Below are 12,415 nucleotides of genomic sequence, written 5' to 3' on the forward strand. Positions count from 1 at the left end.
ATTATAAAAGTAACATTTATTGAATTTTTACAATGTGCTAGGATTCTACTAAAACATTTATGTATATTAACTCATTGAAACATCACAAAAACCAGGGGTGCCTGGGTGGCGCAGTCGTTAAGCGTCTGCCTTCGGCTCAGGGCGTGATCCTGGCGTTCTGGGATCGAGCCCCACATCGGGCTCCTCCACTAGGAGCCTGCTTCTTCCTCTCCCACTCCCCCTGCTTGTGTTCCCTCTCTCACTGGCTGTCTATCTCTGTCAAATAAATAAATAAAATCTTTAAAAAAAAAAAAAAGAAACATCACAAAAACCTCATGATAGTTCTTCTATTCTTCTTATTCTACAAATAAGGGAACAGAGCCTTTCTCCAAAGTCTCTTGCCCCACCCCCCCAAAAAAAATTCAATAAAGGATGCAGCAGATACAAAGCAGCTTTCCTAAAGCAGACTTAGATTTAGGGTTTATTAAATTCAAGATCCAGGACAGCAATGATTTCAGATGCGGATGTATCTTTCATGAGCTTTGGGAGAACTGGGGTCAGTGCATTTAATAGCATCTAATAGTGGGAAGCTAAATGCCATTTTAAAATATCTGATAATTAGAAGCTGGGAAATTGCACATGGTCCAAAATCTTGTATGGGGGACCAGGGTGAGAGAAAATGTTAGTCGACCATATTGTTAGATGGCTAGATATTTAAAGGCTGATCTTGTCATAGGTTCTTAATGGCTTTAAGTGGTGAAACCAGATAAAACACAGTAGAAAACAAATGCCTGATATACTAAATATGTGCAGCAATTTCTGGCAATTAAAGGTTTTGCCAGCTAGTGGAAAAGGAAAGCCTGCATTTTGGATACTCTCTGAAGAGCTGAAAAAGAAGTTGTGAAGGGTCATGCCACTGACCCATGGACTATTACCTGAGGGAACACCATGTAAAGTGCATTTATGATGGTTTTAAACACAAACACACTCAAAGTTGTAGCACAACATAATAAGTAAATAAACCTAGAAAAAATATTTCAGATAAGGAAGTGACAGATGAAAACATTAAATTAGCCATTGTTTTGGGCAAGATGTTGTTTATGGGTGACTCCAATAAGCATAATTATGTAATGTTCTCTAGGAGTATTTAGCCACTTGAATGCAGGATAGATTAATGCATCCCACAGATAGGTGAATTTAACCAGAGTTTAGGTTTTACCGGGAAAGATTGCTTGAGGGAAAAAGGAAAAAGGGAGTTAAAGACATTCATTTGGGAAGTAATTATAGGGCAGAATCATGAGAAACAAGCTGGATAATATGACATGTTTAGACATGGAGTTATGATGAATAAAGTTGAATTATAGGGTCAATGAGTTGGTGGTCGTGGTGAGATGGTGAATTGCATGAGTGGTGTCCTAGAGGGAATAGACTGGCAGAATAGGGAATGACAATCAAAATGAGACATCTGAAACTGAAATTCAGTTTTCAGTGATGATGAGGTCTAGGTATGACATATGGGTCATGAAGAAAGAATGGAGAAAAAGATTATCAGAGCTAATGAAACAAAAGAATTTAGAGGCCAAGGTGGTCGTTGGATCATATAGCTGAATTTTGAAGTAGATAACCATAATGGCAGGAAAAGTATTAATGAGTGAAGAACAATGACTCAACCGTCCATATGTGGCCTGACAAGGATGGATACAGGGTGGCTCAGTATGAGAATGTATGTTTCAAAAGACATGAGAGTTTCAAAGAGAGAAAGGAGTGACTAGAAGTAGGAACGGGGAGCAGAAAGGACCCTACCTCAAGCTCCAGACATGTGTACTACTTAAGCATGAGAGGAAAAAACAAAAATAAGTCCTTCATTTGAAGGACCCAGGAAAGCAATGCTTTCAGGGGCCAAGTTAAATTTCAGCAAAAATCTGAAGGACATGTGCAGTGAGGATGTTAAGGAAGGAGAGGAGTTTTCTGACGTCAGGAAAAAAGTTTGAGTGGAAGGGCTTGGATAGCCAAGAGTGTGGGAGATATGGTTAGGTTCGTGGAGGCTGGGAACAGGGTGGTGATGAACATCTGTGTGAAACTGGGTCATCTGGGAACCTTAGACTTCTCATGGTGATACAGGAAAGCTGGTGTTGAGGCAGACGGGATTTGTTTCAGAAGCCACAGGACAGTGATTAAAGGTCATGTGGTGGCTGGTCTTGCATACAGCTGGAGGCGGGGTGGTGGTGAGGCAATAGTCTCATCCCTGAGGTTTCAGAGCAAAGGATATCTAGAGATCTTGGGTCTATTTTTGCTGGAGAAAGAGCAGCAATTCAGTGCCCTTCGCTTCCCATTAAGGGCCCTCTCTACTAAGTAATTCTATTTATTGGAAAAAATTCCTACAGAATCTTTAAGCCCAAAAGTCCCCTGCTCTGTGAACCCTTTCCAAACCTCCACATCTCATGGTTAGTCATTTCCTCTGTAACCAGAAGAGTTTTGCACAAATAGCTCTTTGGACTTGTATGGCATTTCATTGTAATTATTCATGTATCTGTCTCTCTCAGTACACACTGACCTCCTTGACCCACAAATTGTGGCTTACTTTGCATCTGCACCACAAAGTGGATCATAGCCACACAACTGGGTAACAAACTTAGGACCTATTCAGTTCTGGATAGTTTTTGAGAAGTGAATTAAAGTGGATTAAAAGACTACTTCAGCCGTGTTACTGTTACATGTGACTAACCCTTGAGCGTTTCCCATGGGTAAGCATTGTGCTGGGCGTTGTCTGTACCCAATCCAGACTTGCTAGGTGTCCGAGTCAGCTGGGGCTGCTCAACAAATACACTTCAGACTGAGTAGCTTAAACAACAGACATTTATTTCTCAGTCCTGGAGACTGAGATCAGGGTGATAGCATGGCTGGGTTCCTGGTGGAGGCTCTTTCCCTAGTCAACAGAGGGCTGTCTTTTCATTGTATCCTCACATGGAGAGCAGAGAGAGAAAAGAAGCGAGCTCTCTCCTGTGTGCTTCTTACAAAGCACTAATTCCGTTCATGACAGCTCTATCTTCATGACCTAATTACTCCCTAATTACTCCCCTGCCTCCTAATATTACCACATTGAGGGCTATGATTTTAATGTATAAATTTTGGGGAGGCACAAACATTCAGTTCATAACAATAGATGACACTATTGTCATTTTACAGGTAAGAAAGCTGGGAAGGTTATACAATCGGGAGGATGTAAAACCAGGACTCAGTCCTAGTTTATCTGATTCTAAAACCTTTCAATTCTATCAAACTGCTCTCCTGATTCTGCTTATGTTGTCATGCTAAGATATAGGAGTTTAATTATTGCCAATGTAGATTTAATACTACTACAGTAGTAAAAATGGAGAAAATAAAAGTTAATTTTGTGGTGATATTTACTATTTATTAACGTGACTCTTTAAAAAAAAAAACAAAAATATCTTCCAGGAGGGTAAATGATACAAAAAGAAAAATGGTTTATATAATTCAGATTTGATCAAAACTTATGAAGACAAAACTTATGAAGGCAAATTATACTCTGAGAATAAGCTCAGCTCAGAATATGTGAATAACTCTAATTCCACCCAGAGAGAAAGAAATATAGAAATATCCCGGAATGTCATGAAGTTTCACAGAAATCCTGACATAGGTAATAAAATATGGTACTCTATTTTGCATTTAAATTATTTAAATTACAGCACTCTTTTAAAATATGAGAGGCCAAGTAGCCTCATGCACTATTAACTTTGTAGTACTCTCCCTCCCTAAACTGAATTCAGTTGAATACCCAGGGCCCATGTTGGGCTTGGGCAAGTCCAAATGCCACAGGGTTCCTTCTGTGAGTTCTATGCTGTAAATTGTACAAGAGAATCATAAAAATCTCCTTCATTGATAAAAGCTTAGATGTGTAAGGCCAGAGTAGGAGTTCTCTGTCATTTTGGAGAGAGGAAGATTTGAGCCTTTCCTCGGGTCACGGAAGCAACAAAGAATCCTATTTCTTTATTCTTATCTTCTGGAGCATTTGTAGGAGTATCAAGTTCAATCTGGACAAATGAAAGGATGCCAACTACTCAGGGATCAAAACATTCAGTTGTTGGTACTGTGCATGTGACAGTAACTTGACTGCACGTAGGAGACAAATAGGAGTAACATCAGCAGCTGCTGGTATTTTTTGGAACAAGAAATGGTTGCAAGGGTTGGTGTCCATGAATAGATCCTTAGTAGATAAAGCATTTATTTGTTCAACTTGATCCAAGTGGCCAGCTAAATCAGATGGTTCCATAAAAGAACTGCAGCCAATAAAACTCAAGGTCTTGGATTACGTGGTTTGGTGGTTCACATCCAAATAGGCAGATAGTTTGCAAATCTTCACTTCATTTGATGCCTCATAGCTTATCTTGAGGTTTATAGGCAAATAGAGAAGTAGCTGGTTCATCATATAATTAAAGGTCTATGGTAGAGGCCAGACTGGCAAAACTGGAATTTAACTCTGGGGGTTACAACCTCTGAAAGAATGGCACTTAAATTTCATTGGTTAATCTGCCCAAACTGCTGGACTCTGAACATCCTTGAGATGCTCACCCAGGTTTAGCTATTTTAACACTCAACAATTTCTGTTGAGAGTAATTAAGATCAGGCAGATTCTCTGACATAACTGCTGGATACATCTCAGTAGCATTTATCGTGTTGAGTATTTAAAAATTTGAACAGGATACAGGAACAACAAGAGTTATTAGCTATTCTCAGCTGATTAAGCTTATCAACTATGATCTCAGAAATCCTATCTTTGCTTTTAACTTTTATCTGCTGACTCTCTTGGCCAGAGCTTTAAGTCTTCTCCTAAAATCAACTATCCTGCTAAGACTTGGATGCTGAGGGTGTAGGGGAGATTAGGAGAAGTCAGGATTTGGGGTTGGCCATATAGGAATGACACTGGATGATATGGTAAATCAGAAGGGCAAGAGATTATGTTCAGAAGGGTCAGCTAGAAAACAGAGATATAGTACAAAAATATCAGAGCAATCAATATCCTTCTAAAATATTCGATTCTATTTGCAGTGAAACAAAAAAATTAGTCCTTATTTTCTCATCCAATGTGCTCAGACCATATTTTTCTTTTTCTTTACATTTTCCATGATGGTGACACAGTAAAGGAAAAGATTCTGGGATGAGGGACGTCTTTGGCGGGGCGGGGGGGGGGGGTACAGAGGAGGAAAGTTTTATGTTGGTACTTAACATGAGTTAAAATTTATTTTTTAATAATATTAATAGGTATAACAAAAGCTTTAAGAAGGAGAGAGGGTGTATACAACAGATAAAAAATTGAAGAAGAAATACTGATATGCTGTCAGAAATTTTGAGTTTGACACTCTAAGAATAACGTATGGCTGGTTAAGATGAGGGTGAACTTAGAGAGGGAGAAGAGCCAAATGTGAGTGATGGATATACAAGTCCCATTCCATTCTCCAACAAGGTTGTTGGCTACTCCCAGAACATACCTGCATCCATTTTCTCAGTGGTACTGCCTTTCCGTATCATCATTTTCAGTCTCTACACAATCATCTAAAGCCGTGTACACATACACAGCACACTAGAGTATGGCATACATAGAGTATATATGGTATACAGATACTATAGTATCTTTCACCTAAAAGACAAACACAAAAACTGTTTTTATAATATCTTCTGTCCATATTATACCCCCTTGTAGAAAAACGCAAGGAAGAATTGTCTATACTCTATTTGCTAGCTTTTTATTCTCTCTTGAACTCACTTCACGAGTCCTTTTTCCCTACAACTAAAGTTACTCTTGTCAAGGCCACTTGTGACCTTTTGTTGCTCAATCTGTCTATTTTTAGTCCTCAATTACTTGACTGCTCATCAGAATTTGGCACAGTTAATTAGTTACTCTTCTTTTGAAGCACTGTCTTCTCTTGGATTTTAGTACAACACTCTCTCTCCTATCTCACTCATCATTCTTTCCCTGTCTCCGGTGGGTTCCTCTTCATTTTCTCCATCTCTACATCTAGGAACCTCCCAAACTCAGTTTTTGGAACACCACTGCTCCCTAATTATACTCACTTCTCGAGTAATCTCAATCTAATTTTATGATGTTAAATGACATCTGTACAGGATAGATTCCAAAGTTCATGACTCCAGCCTAGACTTTTCTCCTCAACTTCACTTTCGTATATACAATTACCTACGTGACATGTCCACATGGATAGAATAGACATCTCAGACTCTTGTCCCTAACCACACACCTGATCCCTCACCCTAAACACTAGAATCCACTCTTTCAGTAGTCTCTATGTCATCGTACAGTTAATGAAAACTCTATCTTTGAAGGTGCTTAAGGCAAAACTTCAAAGTCTTTCTTGCTTCTTTTCTTTATCTCACATCCAACCCATCAGCAGATTTTGTTGGTCATACCTCAAAATATATCCTGAATCTGTCATCTCAATGTCTCCATTGCTACCACTCTCAATCAAGACACCATTCACCCTTGCCTCAATTACCGCAAGCATCTCTAACTGGTCTCCCTATTTCTGCTCTAGACACCTACAACCTATCTTCCTTCCAGCAGTTGGTATGAATTTTAAAGAACATGTCAGATTATGTCATTTCTTTCTGCACTCAGTAAGATCCAAAGCCTCTTCTCTGACCCTCAAAGCCCCCCATGATCATCCTCTGGCTGCCTCTCTGAGTCCAGCTACTGCCACTCTACACTCTGTTCCTGTGCTCCAGCCATTCTGGCCTCCTTGCTGTTTCCTGCCTTTGCATCTGTCATTCCCTCTTCCCAAATGGATAGATAACCAAAGCGTGATGTTCTTCCCTCATTTCCTTTTTGTCTCTGTTTAAATGTCCTCTTATTGTGAGGCACATACGCCTTTCCCAGATTCTGCCTCTCCATGAAGCTCCGTAGGGTGTTGGACTGTAGTCCTCCCTGGCTTATTGGCTTAGACTCTAGGCTTCAGAAACTGATCTAGTACCTGCCTTGCAACTTACCTTTTCCGCCTCCAGTTAATCTGTACAGCCAGTTGACAGCCCGAGCCTTGTCCAGCCTAAGTTTGACCATGATTAAAACCAACCACCCACTGGAGCAGTTCGTTAAATTGGCAGCTCAGTTCCCTGGCCTGTTCCTCTGTATTGTTGTAATTGTTGTTGTCCCTTTGAACTCTGATGGTGAAAGAGGGACATCTGTACAGGTTGTAGGAGACACGGCAATGAGGAGTGAGACATAGAATCATATGTACCAGGTGACTGGGTTTGGCTTCATAATAGCTCTTGGATATATTCTAATCTTTCCCTAGAATTTTTTTCACAAAATCAAGTGAATCATACTGTGCCTAAGAAATAAACTTTACGGGGCACCTGGGTGGCTCAGTCAGTTAAGCATCTGCCTTCGGCTCAGGTCATGATCCCAGGGTCCTGGGATGGAGCCCCAAGTCCGGCTCCTTGCTCAGTGGGGTGTCTCCTTCTCCCTCTCCCTCTGTGCATCTCTCTATCAAATGAATAAATAAATCTTAAAAAAAAGGGAAATAAACTTTACATAATTCAAAAACTATAACTATAGTTCGTATAAATGTGATTGTCTACAGCATCAGGAATTGGGCAAAAGTAGAAAGTGATTTTATTATTCAAGAAAAGAAGAGTTTAATCACTTTTTAATAGATTCAAAATTAAAGCAGGATGATTCATATTAATATTTGCAGATTATACACACTTAGAAATCGCATAGGCCTGTGTCTTGAATTGGAAAGTCTATTGGCATTCCTGGCAATTTTGAGTTGAAAGATAACGAGCCAAATGGAAAATCAGAATGATGAAATTTCTTTTAAAACTGGTCAGGAAAAAAGTCTTCAAGAAAATTAGATGGAAAAGACTGAGGTATTTTTAAGGCCAAAATACCTTGACCATTGTTGTTTGAATATCCATTTAAATGGTCTTTTCTGCTGTCATTTTTTACTCTCTCCTCCCTTTCTGTGCGCTAACAATCATTTGTCTGAAACAGACCACTGCCTTGCTTGAAAGCATCTGTTGCCCTCCAACTTCCGATTTCATTGCATGGCATGCCATCTCTTAAAATTCATCCCTGACCACCTGTCTGCAGCTATAGTTTTACCTGTAAAATCGGGGTTCCCTAACTGTTCAGGCAGCTCTGCTCTTCCAGGCCTTTGCTCAGGTCATTTTCCCACCCAGCAATGCTGCTATCCTTTCCTGGCTGGGAGAATCCAGCATATTCTTTAAGTCCAAATCAAAATTCACTTCCTATGGGAGGTAGTTATTCTCATTTGAGCAGGATTTTTTTACTGTGAATTATAGTAAAGGTGTTAAAACGTATCTAAGGCTAGTATTTACAACATAAGGACACAAGACATGCTTACACAGAGTTTAATTCAAAACTTAAGTCATTTTATAAATATAAAGAATAAATTGTCTTTACTTCCAGAGTAGAAAAACAATATGAAATTAAATGTGATGATATGATCAAAAACACCCATGTAAAGTCCATTGGGTGTTTAACACACCAGTAGCCCCTGGGAATAAATTATACTAATTCAAATGTTTGCAAGGGCCAGAAACAAACTGAGAACATTGAAGCAGTTCCTTGCTTTAGGATGTGTTCAAAAATATTTGCAAGATGCTTTTAATTAACACTGTGGTGTGTGTGTGTGTGTGTATTTTTGAAGGATCTTAGACATAGCTTAAGTTTTTCAGAAGAGTCATAGGTAAAGGACACATTGGTAGAACTGGACAGTTATACTGTGCTTTTAAAAGTGACTGTTAACATGAACTGATATGCTTGCTAGTATGGTCAAAAATTTAAAAATCTTGAGAATTTCTTGAGTGGCTGGGTAGTAAATCCAGCAGCCAACCCAACTTTTTTTTTTTTTTTTGTCTTGATGATTCTTATTTTATAGCCAGAGTTATGAAAAGCCAAACATTCAAATTATAGGTCTGCTTCCTTTGTGCACTGGCCGGTTCTGTCTGCCTGGCAGACAGGCCTCTGTGGCAAAATTCAGACCTCTCATGTTCTAGAAAAGGAAAATGTTGTTGATGGCTGGCCCACAGGCCCTGAATCAGAAAGAGTCTGAGTCATGATGGATACATTACAAAAAAAAAAAAAAAAAAAAAAAAAGCCAGCATTGGAGCCATCTAATTCAAAACTGTAAAAAAAAAAAAAAAAAAAAGGCACAAAAGCAAAAAAAAACATTTATTACCTTGGATATATCAGGTGTTACATATCTGTTGCTTTCCTTGTTTAAAGGAAAAGCCCATTAGACAAAAGCATGACAAAGGAAAGGAAATCCTGACATGATTTAATGAGCTTATTGCTAGTTTTCATTTAGGTGATATTTTTTTCCCACAGCGTTATGAAAAATGTCAGAAGATACACAGAGCTTTAGGTAGGATTATTCCATTAAATTTAATGGCTCTGTTTTATGATTCAGAATATAAGCATCTTAATCATTGCAATAAATATTTGTAATAATCATTGCAATAATCATTGCACTAAATGTTTGTAATAATATCCAGTGTAGCTCATTTTCTTATTTATTTTCCCTTCCCAGTTTTATGTCATTACCCTTACAATATATTCTTTAGGGACTGTATGTCTGTAAATATTCAAAGGAATCTTAACGTATCACATGTTTTAAACACAATTATTTATCGAAATTATTCCAGAAATTAAAAATGTAAAATATCTTCAAACAGTCTAGGAAAGTGGGTATTTATAAATTTAAAAATATATTGTTTAGGGGAGGAAAAAAACCTAAAATAAATAAAGGTGTGATGGGATCAAACTGCTTTTGGGTAGATGTGACAGAAAGAAACCTCAGTTAGTGTGTCATAAATAAATGGAGTTAAATTTAAATCTAACAGTCAATGGTTTAATGGAAAAAATAACTATGGCACTAGGATTTATTAAGAGAACCATAGCATGAAGGAACTGAGTTTCTATTTTTATAATGAGTATTAATCAAGTTTTATACCAGAGTCATGATAGATTTGGGTTCTGCAATTGCTTTGTAATATGGAGAATTTGCAATGAGATTCAAAGAACAATCCATTTACAACTTAATCTTGAGGGAAAATGTCTTGGGTTAAATACCGCAACGAAGACGGGTCCAGTGATGAGATTGGGTTGATCTCCAAGAGCTGAGAGAGGAGCACGCTCTTTTAAAATTAAGGATTCCTTCTATCCCAGGTATCTCGCAAGTGTAGATGTTAAGAGGGTCACCTCAATGCTTCCGGAGATCAGAGATCCTATTACTTGCTCAATTACCTATCATTGTTTTAAACTGAATTCTAAGGGCTGTACAAAATCAAGAAAATGTGTTCCTTAACTAGCCAGCGATACTGAATGCCTGCTGAGGACCATCAACTCTGTGGTGGCTTACACTGTGTGCTAGTTATCTATTGCTGAGTAACAAATAATTCCCAAGTTTTGTGGCTTAAGACAACAAACATTATCTCCTAGTGTCTGTGGGCCATGCACCTATGGATGGCTTAGCCTTGTGCTTTTGCCACAAGTCAGTAATAAAAATGAAAGCCGTGGCTGTGATCCCTTCTGAAGGCCTGGCTGGAGGAGGATACAATTTCAAGTGTGTTTACCTGGTTACTGGCAGGATTCAGTTCCTCATAGAGTTTTGGACTGAGGTCTCAGTCCCTTCTGACTATTGGCTGTTGCTGTATGAGCCTCTCCATAGGGCAGCTCACAGCCTCGCAGTTGAGTAAGAGAGAGCATCACATCAGCAGCTACAGTCTCCTTGTCACCTACCCTTGAAATTATTCCATTATTTTTGCCATATTCTATTCATTAGAGCAGTGAATCACTAGGTTCAGCCCACACTCAAGAGGAGGGTATATTATACAAGGGCACGAATACCAAGGTGTGGGAATCCTTGTTCAGCATATGTTCATTTATGGATGGGGAAACAGAGAGTTTTAATAACATTTTCAAGCAAAACAGATAGTAAATTTAAGAGCTGGAATAATCAAATTGAGGTGTGATTAATTTCAAAGCCCAGAGTGTTTACATTAAAACACATTGCAACCTTGCAGTAATGAAAAAATAAGAAAGAGAGTAAGGTGGAGGATTTTCACTTGATATGAAGCTCATAAAATTACAGGTGGAACTGGTCCAAGGTTAGGTAATAAATCAAAGGTGCAAGCCCCCAAACAGACCCACACATATATGGTCACTTGGTTTTTAATAATGTTGGCGCTTCAGAGCAATAGATTAAGGAGTGTCTTTTCAGCAAATGGTACTGGGTTAATTGGATAACCATGTGAAGCAAAATGAATTACACCACACACAAATATTAATTTGTAAGTAAAAATGTGTATAGTAAAACATTACCCTCTTAGAGGAAAGCATAGGAAAATAGCTTCATGAATTTGGAATAGGCAAAGATGTCTTTAAAGCGAAACCAAAAGCACTGGTCATAAAAGTAAATTGTAGTTGTATCTGGACTACAATGGAATTAAAACCTTCTATTAATCAAAAGACACACCAGGAAGACACTTTGTGGAGAAGATATTTAAAACCTTTATAACCGACAACATATCTGTATACAGGATATATAATGAAGTCCTTACAAGTAAATGTGAATGCAAAAGAGAGCCCAGTTTAAAAAGGGGACAAGAGAATTAAGCAAGCAGAATATGATACCCTAATGGCAAGTAAATAGATAGAAAGAAGAATTAACCTCCATGGTAATCAGAAAAAGCAAATTAAAACTACAATGAGATGTAACCATACACCCATAGGATGATTAAGGTTCAGCAAAATTAAACTTGTAATCACAAGTGTTTGCAAGGATGTGAAGCTGGTGGCATCATAATTTAGTGCAATCACTTTTGAAAACCCTTTGGCATTATCCACTAATGGTGAACACATATTACCCTATGATCTAGAAATCCTAGGTTTACACCAAACCGAAATGGGACAAAATAAAAATTCAAGAATCCCCTTATCAGTATGATTTTAATGACCCAAGATGGAAACAACCCGAGTGTCCATAAGTAGTAGAATAGGCAATAGAGATGATACAACAAGGAGAACGAATAAAACACTGCTACTCAAAACAACGTGGATGATTCTACAAACATCACACTGATGCCAGCTATAAAGAATATGTCCTATGGGATTCTAGCTATATCAACTTCAGTAAGGGGTGCTGGTATTGAAGGAAAAGATGTCCTAGTTTAATGGATATCTAGTAAGATATTCGAGAGGTCAGGTTTCTAAGCATACAGTAGAAGAAAAATTAGTTCCACTAGAAAAAGTATTGTTATAGAAAACAACAAACAAAATTAATGAATTAAAGAAAATCAAGTTGATAAAAAATTTTTCTTAATTTCCTATTCAATTAAGTACTCAATGTATTCTGAGTTTTGTCACTTGAAACAGTCGTAT

Source organism: Ursus arctos, unplaced genomic scaffold, assembly GCF_023065955.2.
Source record: "Ursus arctos isolate Adak ecotype North America unplaced genomic scaffold, UrsArc2.0 scaffold_11, whole genome shotgun sequence".
Lineage (NCBI taxonomy): Eukaryota > Metazoa > Chordata > Mammalia > Carnivora > Ursidae > Ursus > Ursus arctos.